This window comes from Cupressus sempervirens, chromosome 8 (assembly GCF_028749045.1).
Source record: "Cupressus sempervirens isolate cs-2001-9-10 chromosome 8, ASM2874904v1, whole genome shotgun sequence".
In the NCBI taxonomy this organism is placed as follows: domain Eukaryota; kingdom Viridiplantae; phylum Streptophyta; class Pinopsida; order Cupressales; family Cupressaceae; genus Cupressus; species Cupressus sempervirens.
In genome coordinates, this window is record NC_143125.1 from 405,204,911 (window position 1) to 405,224,785 (window position 19,875).

Sequence of the window (19,875 nt, forward strand, 5' to 3'; positions counted from 1 at the left end):
ATGTAAACCATTTTTGAGTCAACATATGGATAGATCTCGAAGCTTTGAAGATAAGATCAAATCCATTTGGATTCCCTATGTGATCAACATGCAACCAATCAAAAAAATGGAAGGGATTGAGGAGGAAAAATGAATGAATCTCAATCATAGATTCATACCTAACCCTAAGCCACCAAAGTCTTTTTAAAGGGAGATGAAGCCCCATAATTTAGTATGTAAGAAAGAAATAGAGAATGCATGTGTGAAGGTGATGATAGCAAAGATTTGAAGAAAGTGACAAGGGGTGAATTTATTAGTATACATTCAAGGTGACTTAGAAGAAGGACAAAATTGCAGAATTAGTTTTTAGAATAGAGGACCGAGGATACAGCAATTCCATATTAGATCAGAAAGGATTAAGAAGGACTAAATTGAGATCTAAAATCAACAATACTAAATTGTAAGTGTATCAGATCAAACATTCTATTGTACTTTCTAACAACTATATCAGCAAGATGAAATATTTTTTATTAAGGTTGACTTAATAGTCATTGTGAAATCCTTTAATATGGTGATATTCCAAGTGAGTGTTCTAAAGTCCTTTAACTAGGCACACTCTTAATAGGGTAGGATCTAACAATCCTTTGTAATCTTTTAACAAGGTAGGTTTTTCATAGGGTAGATCATGAGAATGGTCAAATCATGTAACCTTAATAGGTGAACTTTATTGCTACAATAGTGAAGAATTGTGGGTGTCATCACCACCCCAATTTTGCCTTCTCATTGGAAGGTTTCTAGGTAATCATATCTGGTGTCAAGTGTTTATATGGATGCATTTACTTTACATGTTATTTCAATATCTTTATGTATGCATTGTTTTAAAGTTAAAAGTTTTATTGGTTAGAGATTAGTACTTCTAATTCACCCCCCACCCTCTCAAGTATACATTTCCCATTTGTATTACCAACAATTGGTATTAGAGTTGAGTTCTCATTAGGAGAAGCCTTACAGCTTGGAGAAAAGATTTTAAGATGGTAGTTTACAAGTTGGGAAAGACCATTGAAAATTAGGAGATTGAGATACATCTCTTACTACAACAACTGGATGAAGCCATAAATGCCTTTAAAAGTTTGCTAAAGAGAAGGAAAGAGATTACTATAGCAGAAATGACACTTAATACAAAGAGATTGATACCACAAAGTTATTTGCAAATGGTAACTCCTGTGAATTTGATGCAGCAATTGTAGATCTCATGGACAAGAACAAAGTACAAGATCAAGAGATCAAAAATCTCAAGTTGGAGCAAGAATAACAAGCAATATTGTTATGTGAGGTGACTGAACAAAAGAAGAAAGCTATCAAAGACAAGGTCATGATTGAAGAAGACAAGAGAATTTTGCCAAATAGATTGGAAGAAAAATTGGCAGAGTCATCTAGAATCTCAAACATGTAGTTGGAAACCTAAGAAAAATGATGAATGCCCATCATGAGTTGAATGTCAAGGACATTGAGATAAGTACATTAAAGTTGTGGAATGAGTAATTGCAAAATGTCCTGAAAAGAGAAAAGGAGTTTTCTGGAAGTTTCAAAAAGCCTAATGAAGCCATCAAGTATTTTGAGCAACTACTGAAATCCCCTAGATCTAGTAAAGACACATCAAGATTGGGCTACACAAGCACTAAAGAAGGAGAATCATCCAAAGCTACTAAGGAAAGAAATAATAAAGGTAAGAATTCTAAACCTACTTGTCATCATTGTGGAAAGAAAGGACACACAACTAATATTTGTAGGAGCAAGAATGGTTGTTAGAATGCCAAGCCAAAAAACATGGTTCATTGTCACAAGTGCAACAAACAAGGTCATCAGGCACATGAATGCAGAATAGGGACCATGCATGTACCAAAATTTGAAGGACACTACTACAATTGTCAAAATTTTGGACATAGAGACTTTGAATGTAGATCCAAGTCCACATGGTCATCAAATAAGGGAAGAAGCCATGAAGATTCCTATAATTGGGATTACAATACAAGACATAGATATCATTATTGTCAAAAGTATGGACACATCCCCAAGAATTGCATAAGAACACACTTTAGTGGTAGCTACAATAGATGATTGAGTCAAACTACATGCTTTAGTTGTTTGAAGACTGGTCATATCAGCAAGCACTGCCCAACAAGGACAAACACACCTAATTTAGAGTTCAACAAGGGAAAAGACAAGGTAGATGTTGAGCACATTAGAGGAGAGATGAACAACATGTGGAAGAAGAAAGATGGATGTAGCACATCAAATTAAGAGATCACTTCACCTAAAAGGTCAAGTGGTCACACTTCATCAAACTAAGAAAAAGGAGGTATGTAGGACTAGTATTTAAATGCTTCATCATACATCAGTTCCAAGATAAGTTAGTGTTGAAAAGGATAATTTAGAATGAATAAAGACGCAAGTCAATAAGGAAAAACCAAGGTCAAATCTTTAAGTTTTCATCTTAGTATTGAGTGTGAAAAGTTTTCTTCAATTGCCAAGTAAAATTCTAGTGTGTGCCAAGTTGCTAGCCAATGTTAGTTGAAGCCGAATTAGTAGTAGCTGCCGAGTGAAGGAAATTCCTATTGGAGATGAGTAAGGATAATTCTAGTGGCTATTGAGTGATGGGAAAATCAATGGATGTCAAGTAAAGTAGAAATTTCATAGAAGCCTAGTTTACAGTTGTACATGTACCATGCATTAAATGTCATATTTTGAAAGGGTATAAGGTAGATTTTTGCTCATTTTTCATCATTACAAACACAGAGCAAGAGCGAGTAGAGTGAAGAAGCAATTTACAAATAGAGATTGAAGATTTTGTATGGATTCCAATAAAGATCAAGAATCGTTCCATCAATCTAAAGGTATTCTTCATGTGTCGAGTTATGCAGTTATGTAGTTTCATATTTGTTGAAACCCTAGCTTGAAAACTGGCCTCTAGCTCTAGGAATCCTAAGGATAAGGAACCATTTGAAGTTTCGTTGGTTAGTAATGAGGTAAAGCAACCAAATTTTAGGGCTATTCCTCAAGTTGCCTACAAAAATGACCTGACAGGCACTTTATCAATCATTCTACCCAAGGTTATAATGGTTCAAGATGTAAGGAAATTTTATAATTGTAAAGTTGGAGGAATAGGAGACATGGAAATTCATCAAGTGTATGATAAACTATGTGAGAATGGAGTATTAAATGAAGAATTTAGAATTGTAGAGAGGAAGGGCTTAACTCATGCCCTAGATTTCCCCACTATTTTCAAAATAGAATGGATACAAATTGTCTTGAGCAAAATCCATGATGGATTTCTATGGTTAGAAGGACCTATCAAATTGTTAAAAAGGATTGTGCATAGGGTTACAAGATATCCAACCCTAAAATGGCCCAAAACCCTAAGGAGCAATTCAAAAGAAGCAATTGAGAAAAATAAAAGGGCAAAGTGGAATAAGAGAGGAATGACCATTGATGCTATCAAGGATCCACTTATTGAATTTGTAGTAAGGATCATATCTCACAAATTCTATCAATTAAGCCAACTAAATAGTGTGCCATTTATAGTAGTTGATGTAGGATACAAGATGGTGAAGAAAGATCATACTTATGATCTTGTAGAGCTATAGTTGTAGCAAATCATAGAGAACTTAGGAGCAATAAGGAGATCCAAAAATGCTCAATGCAAATTTGGTTAAATTTTTATATGTATATTTTTCTATGTTCAAAATGAGTTTCCCTCTTTTGGTAAGGTAGGATGAAAGACCAATAAGTCTATGGCAGTACAAATAAATGAATAAATTGAACAAATGAGAGACAATTTTGAGTTTGTGATGCCTAGTTATTTTGAGGATTTCAAGTAGTCAATGAAATAGAGGCTGAGAATTCTTGTTTCCCTGGTGGAGAAGTATTACAATTACATTTGTTTCTTGGTAGACATTGACTACACCTTTATCTAGGCTGCAGCACCCAAAGTGAGTGAGCACATTAAAGGAGAGATGAACAAGACATGGAAGAAGAAAGATGGATGTAGCACATCAAATGAAGAGATCACTTCACCTAAAAGGTCAAGTGGTCACACTTCATCAAGCTAAGCAAAAGGAGGTATGTGGGACTAGTATTTAAATGCTTCATCATACATCAGTTCCAAGATAAGCTAGTGTTGAAAAGGATAAATTAGCATGAATAAATATGCAAGTCAACAAGGAAAAACCAAGATCAAATCTTTAAGTTTTCATCTTACTACTGAGTGTGAAAAGTTCTCTTCAATTGTCAAGTAAAATTCCAATGTGTGTCGAGTTGTCAGCCAATGTCAGTTGAAGCTGAATCAGTAGTAGTTGTTGAGTGAAGGAAATTCCTATTGGAGATGAGTAAGGATAATTCTAGTGGCTACTGAGTGATGGTAAAATCAATGGATGTTGAGTAAGGCAAAAATTGCATAGAAGTCAAGTTTACAGTTGTGCATGTACCATGCATTAAATGTTATATTTTGAAAGGGTATAAGGCAATTTTTTGCTCTTTTTTGGTATTAAGAACACAGAGCAAGAGTGATTAGACTGAAGAATCAATTGATGAATAGATATTAAAGCTTTTGTATAGATTCCAACAAAGATTGAGAATTGTTCCATCGATCTAAAGGTATTCTTCATGTGTCGAGTTACACAGTTACACAGTTTCATATTTTTTGAAACCCTAGCTCACAAAATGGCCTCTAGATCTAGGAATCCTAAGGATAAGGAACCATTTGAAGTTTAGTTGGTTAGTAATGAGGTAAAGAAACCAAATTTTAGGCCTATTCCTCAGGTTTCCTACAAAAATGACCTGGCAGGTGCATTATCAATCATTCCACCCAAGGTCATAATGGTTCAGGATGTAAGGAAATGTTATAATTGCAAAGTTGGAGGAATAGGAGACATAGAAATTTATCAAGTGTATGATAAACTATGTGAGAATGGAGTATTAAACAAAGAATTTAGAATTGTAGAGAGGAAGGGCTTAACCCATACCCTAGATTTCCCCACTATATTCAAAATATAATGGATACAAATTGTTTTGAGTAGAATCCATCATGGATGTCTATGGTTGGAAGGAGGACCTATCAAATTTTCAAAAAGGATTATGCATAAGGTTACCGAATATCCAACCCTAAAATGGCCCAAAACCCTAAGGAGCAATTCAAAAGAAGCAATTGACAAAAATACAAGGGCAAACTGGAATAAGAGAGGAATGACCATTGATACCATCAAGGATCCACTTCTTAAATTTGTAGTAAGGGTCATATCTCACAAATTCTATGAGTCAAACCAACTGAATAGTGTGCCATGTATAGCAGTTGATGTAGGATACAAGATTGTGAAGAAAGATCATACTTATGATCTTGTAGAGCTACAATTGTAGCAAATCGTAGAGAACTTAGGAGTAATAAAGAGATCCAAAAGTGCTCAATACAAATTTGGTTCAATTTTGATATCTATATTTTTATATGTTCAAAATGAGTTTCCCTCTTTTGGTAAGGTAGGATGGAAAACCAATAGGTCTATGGCAATACAAATAAATGAATACATTGAACAAATGTGAGACAATTTTGAGTCTGTGATGACTAGTTATTTTGAGGATTTCAAGCAGTCAATGAAACAGAGGCTGAGAATTCCTATTTCCATGGTGGAAAGTATTACAATGACATTTGTTTCTTGGTAGACATTGACTACACCTTTATACAAGTTGCAATACCTAGAGTGAGATGGCTAAGGCCTTTGGGGTATGAAATCAACATAGGTGAGGCATCAATTTCCATCACTACCCTACTTGCAAAAGAAGTTGACAAGTAAGCAAAAATATTTGATAATTATGATGTTGTCAAATCCAAATTTGAAATGGAGTTGAAAATTTCCTCAAATCTAAAGAAAAAGGATAAAATGCTAAAGAAGCTAAAAGCCAAATTTTGTGAAGAAGCTGAAGGCAATGATGATGATGATGAAGAAGAAGAACAAGAACAAGAACAAGCCCAGGAACCTCTTGCCCTAACCCAAGGCATGGGTGAAGATGAAGAAGAAGGTGCTAAGGAAGAACAAGCTGAGGAAGCACCAACAAAATAAAAAACAAAGAAGAGAAAGGCTAAGTCATAGCCTATAGCTCAACCAAAGGGTAAGAAAATTGCAAAACCAAGTCTTGCAAATCCTACTACTCTAGCCACAAGAGCAACCACAAGGGCCACCACTCAAAATACTAAAGAGAAAATAAAAGAGAAGAAGAAGGCTACTAAACAACAAGGTCTAGTGCAAAAGAAATTAAGGAGAAAATATGTTGGACAACCTAAATTTGATGAAGAAAGGATTGAGTCAGATGACACAAGCCAGTTCATAGTGGTAAGTCATGCTCCCAAGTCTGATATAGAAAACATCTATGATAATATTAGGGATAATACAAACTTAACTAGTTTGAAAAATATTGAATTCAATAAATTAAATAGAGAGGATCAAAATAAGATTAAAAAATAATTGTATGCCATGATGGAAAAATTCAAGAATACCCCTCTTGAATTTGACACTATAATGCCCAAGGATTTATATTCCATTATTGAGAATATATGGCATTATTGCCTAAATATGGAGAAGAAAATAAGAGAATCCACATTGGCACAAGTGATGTCATACTTGTCTAAAGGGAAAATAACAAAAGCAAACAAGAAACATGGCAGCAAGTTTCCACCCAAGTACAGGGCATTCAGCATACTTCAAAACAAGATTGAAGATGTTGTAAAGAAATCAACTCAAATGTGGAAGTTGATATATGGCTTGACTGCTATGAAGGAAGGAGAGGAGGATCCCTTTGAGGGAAGAAATAATGGAGAAGATGAAGAGAATGAAAAGGAATGAGAAGTTGAAAAAGAAAAGGTAGATAACACAATGGAGGAGGCACCACAGAAAAATGATGAAAAGGAAACAGCTGAGGAGCAACAAATAGATCAAAGTGTGCAAGACACACAATTGCCACCATTAACCCCTCCACATGACACAAACACACCTACAGAGACAATATAAGAAAAATATGTTCTTGATAGCTCAGGTTAGAACATCAATCCACTGATTGCAGAGGATCTAAAGAAGATCCTTGACCAATCCACATTACAGGAAAAATTGTGTGATAATCTAGTGTTGGTCAGTGTGGATGAGCTGTAGAAAGTAGTAGCCGATATAACTAGGGATAAGGTGAAAACACAAGAACCACCTTTTACCATCCCTACATCTACTAGTGGTCAACCTCAAGAGAAAACATCAAAAGATACATTAGCAAGCGTTGATACCATAATCAAAATTGTTATGAGTAAACAATAGATTAAGACTGTATAGGAGTCCACAAAGGAACAAATAGGATAGATAGAGGTATCTATATCTACTTCAAAAACACAAGGTGCACCACCAATAATTGTGATTGATCAAGGAAGAGTAGAAGAAGGGAAGGATGTTCCAAAAAAAAGGATTAGGAATCCATTCAGACATTGGTTAATTTACCAACTACTAGCACTCCTACCAAAGTCCTTCAGTAGCCAAGCACTAATGCAATGTCATTCTAGATTTTAGCATTAGGCTCAAGCTCAATAAAGGTTGCAAGGGTACTTCACTATGGAGACCCAACATTAGATGAGGAAATAGTCATACCAAAATATAACTATGCAACCATGAACCTTGAACAGATCAATGAGATGTAAGAGACATTAGAAAGGAAGAAAAACCAAGAAATACTTAGAAAGGAGTTTAAGCAAAGGCAAGCACTGCATAAAATTAAAGACATATTTTTAGATGCATTCAGCTTGCAAACACCTAATGAAACCAATCCAATATTGGAACAATTGTTAGAAATTGTTGAACAAGTGACAATTGAAGACTAGGAAACCTATGCAAAACTCATGGAATGGTCTAAAAAGAAGTTTCAAGGAAAAGTAATTGATAAAATATCCAGTGGAATAGCACTATCACAAGTGGAGCTAGCTACAAAGATTGAAAAAGTGAAGAAGGTACTTGAGAATATATTCTCACTGTACACTAAATTTTGTGATCCCACACTCTTCACATAAGAAATGAGCCAAAGGATTTTGAGTCTAGAAATAAACTTGAAAATATCTAGTATGCAATTACCACATCACCTAGCTCAAAGTGAGAAACACTTTCATTCCATGCTTCACACACAAAAGGAACTAGCTATATTAATAGCAGAAGAGGCTAACACAAGAGCCAAGCTAGTTCAAATTCAAGCTTCCCTGACCCCTCACATCGAGATATTACAAAAAGAACTACCCTATGCTGAAATAGCACTCAAGAAAGATCCTAATCTTTCAACACTTGATGGCTTAGTTCAGCTTGCAACAAAGATAGCCATCCAAATCAAATCACTAGATGTTGCAATAGACAACTGGGATGTTTCTCTCAATATTGTAATGGAAGTAAATAAGAACTTCTTGGATAAATACACAGTGTATAAACCCTTTGACATTAGTGTCAAAAAGGGGGAGAAATATTAAAGGAGAAGATATATGCAAGGTGGAGACATGTGAAAGGGGGAGTTACAAAATAAACATAGAGAAGAAAGGGGGAGTAAATAGCAAGAAAGCATAAACAAGGCATATCAAAACATATCAGATAAGGAGTATTAGAATGATTGAAGCCAAAGAGAAATAGCAAAGGAAAATCTACTTAGAGAGATTTGGATATAGAAAAGACACATTAACTCATGGGGAGTTATAAAATGTTGAGGTATATAGTTCTTTATAAAATTTTGAACAATTTTGAAATTTTTTATATATGCCAAATTGGATGTATATTATACTTGAGGAGATTAGATTTATCATGTATAGTTAAGCATTTTTGCCACTCATGTCAAAGGGTGAGATTGTTGATCTCATATTGGTTTTGACAATTGAGTGTCAACACACTTAACAAATTTACTAAGTTCATGTTGAGCTAGTAACATATGTCAAGTATAATGTGTATAATATGTCGAGTTGTAATGAGTGTCGAATCATTCATGTGTCGAGAAAATCAAGTGTCAAGTAAATAGTAAGTGCGAAGTGAACAGTAGATGTTGAGCAAGTTCAAGTGTCGAGCCAGATAGAATTATAGTATGTGCTAAGCATCAGTATTAACAAGTGTTGAGTAACATAGAATTTACCTAGTTGTTTGTGATGGCACAAACAACTAGGTAGACCATTTTTGAGCCGACACAAGGAGAGATCTTGAAGATTTGAAGATAATATCTAATCTATTTGGATTCCCTATGCAATCAACATGCAACCAATCAAAAAAATGGAAAGGGATTGAGTCAAAAAAATAAATGAATCTCAATCATAGATTCATACCTAACCCTAAGCCACCAAAGTCTTTTTAAAGGGAGACAAAGCCCCATAATTTAGTATGTAAGAAAGCATTAGAGAATGCATGCGAAAGGTGATGATAGTGAATATTTGAAGAAAGTGAAAAGGGGTGAATTGATTAGTATACATTATAGGGGTGAATTGATTAGTAAATTGATGTCAAGCAAGTTCAAGTGTCGAGCCAGATAGAATTATAGTATGTACTAAGCATCAATATTAACAAGCGTTGAGTAACATAGAATTGACCTAGTTGTTTGTGATGGCACGAACAACTATGTAGACCATTTTTGAGCTGACACAAGGAGAGATCTTGAAGATTTGAAGATAAGATCAAATCTATTTGGATTCCCTATGCAATAAACATGCAACCAATTAGAAAAATGGAAAGGGACTGAGTGGAAAAAATAAATGAATCGCAATCATAGATTCATACCTAACCCTAAGCCACCAAAGTCTTTTTAAAGGGAGACAAAGCCCCATAATTTAGTATATAAGAAAGCATTAGAGAATGCATGCGAGAAGGTGATGATAGTGAACATTTGAAGAAAGTGAAAAGGGGTGAATTTATTAGTATACATTATAAGGGTGAATTTATTAGTGAATTGATGTCAAGCAAGTTCAAGTGTCGAGCCAGATAGAATTATAGTATGTACTAAGCATCAATATTAACAAGTGTTGAGTAAAATAGAATTGACCTAGTTTTTTTTGATGGCACAAACAACTATGTAGAACATTTTTGAGCTGACACAAGGAGAGATCTTGAAGATTTGAAGATAAGATCGAATCTATTTGGATTCCCTATGCAATAAACATGCAACCAAATAGAAAAATGGAAAGGGATTGAGTGGGAAAAATAAATGAATCTCAAGCATAGATTCATACCTAACCCTAAGCCACCAAATTATTTTTAAAGGGAGACAAAGCCCCATAATTTAGTATGTAAGAAAGCATTAGAGAATGCATGCGAGAAGGTGATGATAGTGAATATTTGAAGAAAGTGAAAAGGGGTGAATTGATTAGTATACATTATAGGGGTGAATTGATTAGTGAATTGATGTCAAGCAAGTTCAAGTGTTGAGCCAGATAGAATTATAGTATGTGCTAAGCATCAGTATTAACAAGTGTTGAGTAACACAGAATTGACCTAGTTGTTTGTGATGGCACAAACAACTATGTAGACCATTCTTGAGCTGACATAAGGAGAGATCTTGAAGATTTGAAGATAAGATCAAATCTATTTGGATTCCCTATGCAATCAATGTACAACCAATTAGAAAAATGGAAAGGGATTCAGTGGTAAAAATAAATGAATCTCAATCATAGATTCATACCTAACCCTAAGCCACCAAAGTCTTTTTAAAGGGAGACAAAACCCTATAATTTAGTATGTAAGAAAGCATTAGAGAATGCATGCAAGAAGGTGATGATAGTGAATATTTGAAGAAAGTGAAAAGAGTTGAATTGATTAGTATACATTATAGGGGTGAATTGATTAGTAAATTGATGTCAAGAAAGTTCAAGTGTTGAGCCAGATAGAATTATAGTATGTGCTAAGCATCAGTATTAACAAGTGTTGAGTAACATATAATTGACCTAGTTGTTTGTGATGGCACAAACAACTATGTAGACCATTCTTGAGCTGACACAAGGAGAGATCTTGAAGATTTGAAGATAAGATCAAATCTATTTGGATTCCCTATGCAATCAACATGCAACCAATTAGAAAAATGTAAATGGATTGAGTGGGAAAAATAAATGAATCTCAATCATAGATTCATACCTAACCCTAAGCCACCAAAGTCTTTTTAAAGGGAGACAAAGCCCCATAATTTAGTATGTAAGAAAGCATTAGAGAATGCATGCGAGAAGGTGATGATAGTGAATATTTGAAGAAAGTGAAAAGGGGTGAATTGATTAGTATACATTCAAGGTGACTTAGAAGGATAGAATTTCAAAATCAATTTTTTAGAATAGAGGATCGAGGATACAACAATTCCACATCAGTTCAAAAAGGATTAAGAAGGACTGAATTGAGATTTGAAATTAGCAATACTAGATTGTAAGTGTATCAGATTAAACATTCTACTTTACTTTCTAACAACTATATCAACAAGATGAAATCATTTTTATTAAGGTTGACTTAATAGTCATTGTGAAATCCCTTAATAGGGTGACATTCCAAGTGAGTGTTCTAAAGTCCTTTAGCCAGGCACACTTTTAACAAGGTGTTAAAATCCTTTAACATGATAGGATCTAACAATCCTTTGTAAGCCTTTAATAGGGTAGGCTTTTCACAAGGCAGATCATGAGAATGGTCAAATCATGTAACCTTAATAAGCAAACTTTATTGCTATAGTAGTGAAGAATTGTGGGTGCCATCCCCACCCTAGTTTTACCTTCTCATTGGAAGGTTTCTAGGTAATCATATCTGGTGTCAAGTGTTTATATGGATGCATTTACTTTACATGTTATTTCAATATGTTTATGCATGCATTTTTTTAAAGTTAAAAGTTTTATTGGTTAGAGATTAGTACTTATCATTCACCCCCTCCCCCCCCCCCCCCCCCTCTCTTAGAAGTATACATTTCCCATTTGTATTACCAATAGCCAATGCTTTGGAAGCGATGCCAATTATGTTTAAAGATAAGATCAAGGTGCCCCAATTTCTGCTTAGCATCAAGATATATGGGAAGAATCTTCATAATTTCCTAATTGATTCAGGAGCCTCGTGTAATTTTATGCCACTATCAATAACACAAAGGTTGGGAGTTATTCCTCACCCCTCTAATTGGATAGAGATACAACTAGATAAAATAGAGGTAAAAGTCATTGGTGTGTTAAAAGACATTCGTATATAGTTGACAGTTGACCCTCGAATTCAAAATGTCATTGATATACATGTGGTTAATATTCCTAAAACTTATGGACTAATACTAAACAGAGAATGGACCAAATGCCTAAGGGGATGGTTTTCCATAGATTTTATCTAGCTTTGGTTACCATGGAAAGGTTTGAACAATCAAATCAAAATAGATGCAAAGCCAAAGTTAAAAAAGATGATTACAAAATTCAATGCTCCAAATAAGGTAACATTCTTACAAATAAATTTGGGCTCCTACAAGGTGATGGTTTTTTATACAACTTTGATCAAAATATCAGATGATCAAGATATGGAATCTAGGATTTCAACCCTGAAAGATGAGGTTGTAACACAATTCATAGATAATATGATGGCTAATTGATAGTATCTAGGAGGAGAAGTTGACCCCAATATCCTCCTCCTTATAGGATTTTGTCAATTACATAAAGTTAGCCATTCAAAGTTTTAATGTTCATCATGTCAAGAAGTAGTTGCTAATGTATTAACACAAATGATGGGAGTAAAGAAAGGCAACTATCCAAAAGATGAACCCATAGAAAACCAAAGTTCTATAAACATGTCTAACTCTTTTTAAAATGGTAAAGAGGAAATTGAAGATCTAAATGCATCATATAGTGATACTTCTTTAGATGGTGAGGATTTGTCTTCTCCCCCACCTAGAATGATCAAAGTTCAAAGAAGAAGATGGTATGTAAAAGACCAAGCATGGACTTTGGTATTCATCCATCCTAAACCTAAAGTGGATAAAATTAAAGAGTTGATAGGAGAAATTCAAGACAAACAAGAAAAACATACACACCTAATATCAAGGAATAACAATGGAAAATCACTAAGTCCACCCTGTAAAAAATTACAATGGGTACCCAAGAGACAATCCTTCTAGGTTCAAGTAAAGGAGAAGCTAAGGATGAATAAGCATAAGGTAAGAAAACCCAAGGAAAACCCAATTTGAACACTTCACTTTGACGGTTCCAAATGAAAATCTGAAGCTAGTAGAGGTATTGACCTGATCAATCCAACAGGTAAATCTTTCTACACAACATACTAATTGCAATTTAAGTGTACTAATAATGTTGCATAATACAAAGTATTGATATGAGTACTTCTTTTTGCACTTGAAAAAGGAGTAATAGCTCTCATAGTTGAAGGAGATTCTTAGTTAGTCATATGACAAGTGAAATTAGTATACACTTGCAACAATAAAAGATTGTTCACTTATAGGAAAAGATTATGTGATTTGATGGATGATTTTGAAGCTTTAAACATAAAATCAATTCCAACAAAGAAAATCATGGTAGTAGATACCCTTGCCATTTTTGCAACTACATTACAACTAGTCGAGAGAACTAAATTGAAACAATTTTCAATTGAGTTAATTGTTGCTCCATCTATTCTTGACAATATCACAAACTTTTAAATCTTTCACGATGATCAACATATACTCAAATTTATTATGTGCAATGGCCACTTTAAGGGGCAAGAAATTGATGACACTCCAGATGAAAAACCTTAGGACAATGAACTTGAAGATGAAGGTGGTATCTTAGATCTAAAAACTAACACTATTCCTAAGGGGATGATTGAGTTGGAGTGCATTTTAGATCATGATGAATTAGCACTTAATAGGAGAACTACTAAAGAGAAAGGGATTGAGGAATGTGATTCATACAATTTAGGTATTGATGATGAGCCTAGAATGATGAGGATTGGGAATGCATGCAATACACAAGAAAGGGAAGACATGCTCAAATTGCTTACAAAATACAAGGATGTAATTTCTTGGAGCTATGAATAACTAAAGACATATGATTCCCAGGTCATTACATATGATATTCCACTCAAACCTGATGCCAAACCTTTCTAACAAAGGAAAAGACTTGTTAACCCTATCCTTGAACCATTTATAATGAAGGAAGTTAAGATGTTACTAGATTCCAAGATCATTTTCCCCATGTGCCACTCTACATGGGTGGCTAATTTGGTTCCTGTGTGGAAAAAGACTGGAGAAATTCACCTTTGCATAGATTTTTGTAATTTGAACCTTGCATCTCAAAAGGACAACTACCCATTGCTTTCACTGGATGAAGTTTTGCAAATTATAAATGGTTCAAAGATGATGTCTTTTTTGGATGGATATTCGAGTTATAATTAGGTAATGGTAGAAGAAGAAGATAGGCTAAATATGGTCTTTGCAACTAAATGGGGAACTTTTTCCTACAAGAGAATGAGTTTTGGACTGATTAACGCAAGGGCTACATTTCAATGAGCCATGGATGAAGTTTTAAGGGATTGATAAACAAGTGTATAGTTATCTACATAGATGACTTAACTATCTTTTCAAAGAATTGAAGCACTCACATAGCTTATCTAAGACAAGTATTCAACATATGTCGTAAATATGGTATATCTCTCAATCCCAAGAAATGTTCATTTGGGGTCACTAAGGGAAAGATCCTAGGTCACATTATCTCTAAAGAAGGAATCTCCATTGAGCTTGATAGAATAGAAGCTATTCTAAAATTATCACCACCTCATAGTCGAAAAGAAATTAAGTCTTTCTTTGGTAAGATATATTTCATGTGAAAATTCATTAGTAGATTTGTAGAAATAGTCTATCCCCTTAATGATCTACTCAAAAAGGGGGCTAAAACAAAATGGGTTCCAAAGATTAAGAAATAATTTGAGGATATCAAAGTAGCCATTTCCATAGCTCTAGTACTAGTAAGTCTTGGCTATGAACTTCCCTTCAAGATATATTCCTTTGCTTCAAAACATTCGTGTGTCGGGATCCTAACCCCGAAGAAAAAAAAATAAGATGAAAGATCTATTGCTTTATGAGCTGCCCTCTGAAAAATGTTGAGTTGAATTATTCGAACCTTGGTAAACAGTCTTTTTCTTTACTCAAAATAGTAAAGAAGTTATGCCATTACATTATAAGAAGCAAGTTGTATGCTATTGTACCTGATCCAGCAGTGAAGACATTACTAATGCAAAATGAACTTGGTGAAAGATGAGGGAAATTTATGGCCATATTACAAGAATTTGATCTATAAATCCAACCTATGAGATTATTTAGAGGTCAAGGGTTATCAAAAATGATAGCAAATAACCAAATTGAAGACAAAAAGAAGTTTATATTTGATAGTGAAATAGATACAGAAGATCAGAAGAAGAAGATTAGAAGAAGTTTATATACTATCTTTTACAAAATCAATACCCTAGTTGGATGAATAGCTCACAATGTAGGGGACTTAAAATGAAGTGTGAATCCTACATGTTGCACGATTGAAAATTGTACAAAAGGAATTATGAAGGAATTTACCTGAAGTTCTTGGGATGTGAGGAAGTAAAAGAAATCCTAAAACAATTTCATGATAAGTATGGTACAGAGCATGGTTTAGTAGAAGCAACTACTCATATGATTTTAAGATCAATTTATTTCTAGCCCACAATATTCAAAGACACTTTTGAGCATGTATGTTCTTGTCATATTTGTCAGACTAGTGCTAATAGAGAAAGACACCCCGCGATGCCATTAAAATTGGTGTTTGAGATATGCCCCTTTGTAAAGTGGGGGCTAGATTTCATTGGCCCAATTAATCCACCTTCATCAACTAGATACACTTTTATTCTCACAACTATTGATTATTGTACACAATGCACAGAAGCAGAGACTTTTAGAAATTGCACTTCTAAGGTGGTAATAGATTTCTTGGAAGAACACATTGTTACTAGATTCAAGATGCCATTTTCCCTAGTATGCAATAACAGATCAGCTTTTATATCATTATTCCTAACTCAATGGGCATTTTAAAATTAGGTCATTATCAAGTTCTCTTCTAATTATTATCCACAAGGGAATGATGTTGTGGAATATACGAACAAGAACTTGATCACAGTAATAAGACATTTATTAAAGGAAAATCCTAAAGATTGGCATACACAACTCAAATATGCTCTATGGACAAATCAAGTAAGGGTTAAGAATTATTTGTGGACATCTCCATATTTTCTCATTTATAGACAAGAACCAATATTCTTGCTTAATCTTAGGATTCATGTTTTAAAATTCCTGAGTGGGTATGCTAAAGATGCTGATAGAGTACAAATCAAATTGATGAATCTTTTACAGATGGATGAGAAATGGATAGTTGTATTGGAGCACATGGCTGAACATCAAGCTATCATCAAGAGATGATTCAACAAAAGGGCCATGATCAAATCCTTTAGAATTTCTAACCTTGTTCTACTTTGGGATAAGGCAAAAAAAAAGTCAGGCAGCCACACCAAATTTCAATGCTTGTGGATTGGTACCTATTAGATTGCAAAAATTCTTAGAGAAAATACTTTTAAGCTAAGTTCCTTACAAGGGGAATTTATTTCGTTGCCCATTAATGGGCAATTTCTAAAACATTACTTTGAAGCCTAGAAGAAATATTCAAAAAAAAAAGATGGATTTCATTTTATGCAAGTGTGTTTTCTTTTCAGTTGTGTTTTTACTTTTAGTCACGTGTTTTCTTTCAAAGTTGCATCAGTCTAGGGGGTAGGTGCACTCAAGATTTTATCTTGACATATCATATTAATTGCTCTTTTGGTTCTGATTTTAGGAAGAGGTATTTCTTCATCAAAACATTTTGATGATTGCATGTCTTACACCAACTAAGGAATGGATTTTACTTGTAGTAATAGGGGACTTTCAGTCTTGAATTCAAGGTTGTGGATCAACAAGTCCTCAACTCTACACAAATTTAAAGATTTATTGTCTCAGATGTTGTCAAACCAAGGTTGAAGACAGCAAGGGATGATACAAGACCCATTGGTTCAAACAGAAGGGTCCTCTTGAAGGAATTGCTAAGATTATATTTTGGCATGAGAGTTTCTTAAAAGTTCTTAAAAGAAGGATGTAAGGGATGTTAACCAAAGATCAAATCCAAGAAATGACATTGATATCTTGGCCACATATTCTAAGTGTGATCAAGATACATAATTTAAAAGAAAAAAGAAAAAAAAGGAAAGAAGGAATGGTGTTAAGGCTAACAGATTCTAAGAGATCTAGAAGGGTAATCTAATAAATGGATATGCACTAAAAATAAGCTATCTAATACTTAAAACATTACTTCATCAAAGAATCAAATGGTGACATTATGAACTACATTGAGCAAGTATTCAGAGGATTGCCAAGAAATTCAAATAAAAAAGGTGACAACCCGCCAAGAGCCCTTGAACTAATTCTCTCATCTGGTTACACAATGGATCAACAAACAGCTTTTGTGAAGATTCCCAATGAATGAGCCAAATGGGGTGGAAGATTTTTTTTGAGTTGTCAAAAAGTTTTGATAGACTGCATCCTAAGATGTTGAAGGAAATCAACTCATTGAACATGCACTAAACTTAGAGCTCAAGATTCTAAAGTTTTGACTATGAACTCATTCAAAATATACTTGGAATATTGAAGATCCAATTGGTGTTTGACACATCTCGAAGGAACATTTTTTGATGAAGAAATTCCTTTATCATTTCTTCCTTTTCATTGGGGCTATTTTTTGTGGTTACACAATGCACACCCCATTTCAATCAGAAATGGGGACCCCCTATTTTATTTTTTGGTTTTTCTAGGACCCTAGTTGGGGTTTGAGTAATTTTAGGGTCTTACTTAATCTCCTTAATCTCATTTGAGTCCCAACTGAAAAAGCTTGGATGTTCAAAAATCAAAGTTCTAACAAGGAATAAGCCAAAATTGCAAAAAACTATGCATCAAGCACACCTACTTGATGCACCTAGTGCACCCAAAATTGGAGATAGGCATTTTATGCATTATTGATGCATAGTTGTGCGCCTATGCACCTGCATAGCTACACCAAGTTTCATCAAAATCTATTTAAAGGGGGGGTCCCCTCCCTCCTCACCTTGATTTTTTTCTTCATTTTCACTTTCACCTTCATCTCCTCCACACCATCTTTTGACTACAACTCTGTATCAAGTCAAGGTGCAACACTCCTTGCTCTACATCTTTGTCCCCTACAAGGAAACATAAACCCTTAGAAAAAGGGGTTGTATAGTAGCACACCTAACCTGACGTGCTACTCTACACCCTCTAAGCTTCAAGAAGTATTTACCCAAAATTTTGCACCTGCTTGGGTGCCCTAATGTACACCTAAATTCTTTTAAAGACTAATGAAAACCTTTAAAAACAAAAAAGAACAACAAAACAAATAAGGCATAAAACATAAGTTTAGGTGTGTCATCAGTGCACCTAACCAGGTGTGCCATCAGTGCACCTAACCAGGTGTGCCAATGTGTACCTTAAACTTTTTAATAAAACTAAGCACACCAAAAATGTTGTTCATCAGGTGCACCATCTTGGTGCACCTGGTGCACTATATTTTTTATTCTTCTTGCTTTGTAGAGGTCAAATTTGGTCTTTTCTGTGATTTTTTAGAACAAACTCATTTTGGGTTCTGTGAAAATTAGTTTTAGGACATTGTTAATCTGTTATTCTTTAATTTTGAACTAATGTACGTATGTTTGTGTACATATAATGGCATCTTCATCATCTTCCTTGGGCAAGAAAATGGCACCAAAACCAATGGTCTTTAAGTTACAAGGCATTATAATGAAATCAAGACTTCGAGATGACAACTAAGAGATTAAAGATATAGATTTGGGACATACAGACTTGGAGGAATTTTTGAAGATATGCAACAAACCCATTGAAATGTCACAAATGATTTCTACTCTCATTAGATCAGGAGTCGTCAATGCAACTTCACACCTAGTGTTAGTACAATCTTCAAAGCTCAGTATGACACTTGCAGAACACTTTGGCCCTGAGGAGAGGGTTGTGAAGAGAATAATAGTAGAAATTGTGCTTGATCTATGACCAAAGAATATTGAGAAATTACTTCGTCTCCCATTGGCAAAAAGGTGGTATCCAGAATAGAAATTGAATAGACTGGGATAGAACCTAAAGGAGAGCCACAACAAGTATACTTTGATGAAGTTTCAAAAGAGTGAAAAATACATAAAAAATCTCAACAATTTTCCCAAGACATGGAGGTGCAAACTATGGGCTCAACAAAAATAGAGATTGCAGATGAGGAGCCTTCACAAAGGCAAAAGACCTCAAAAAGGAGTGATAAGGGCAAGAGAATAATAGAGAAAACTCCTTCATCCTCAAAAGGAAAGTCACTAGTATAGCATGTTCCAAGGTGACTTTGAAATGAAGTAATCAAAAATAAGAAGCAACAGTTCACTACCAAAGAGGAGGATAGAATGGAACTAATTGAAGTATTGAAAAAACCTAATTCACCTCCTAAGGAAGCACAATCATTAGCCTTCATTATGAGTGATTTGAATCAAGAACTTTTTGCTCACATAGCTCTTCCTCCTTTGCAATCAAATGTTGAAGATCTAACTCCATGAGATTATCAGATTTAGAAGGTCATGATTGGAAAGCCCACCTTGGAAATAGCAAAGTTGATGGTCACCACAGAGATGAAGGAAGTTTTTAGGAGCTTAGAACATGATGGGGCTGATTTGGTAACACTTCAGTGATAGAATGAAATCCTAAAAGGATATTTAAGTGAAGTTGTTGGCTCTCTAGATCCCACTAACCCTGAGGAGACTCTAAATG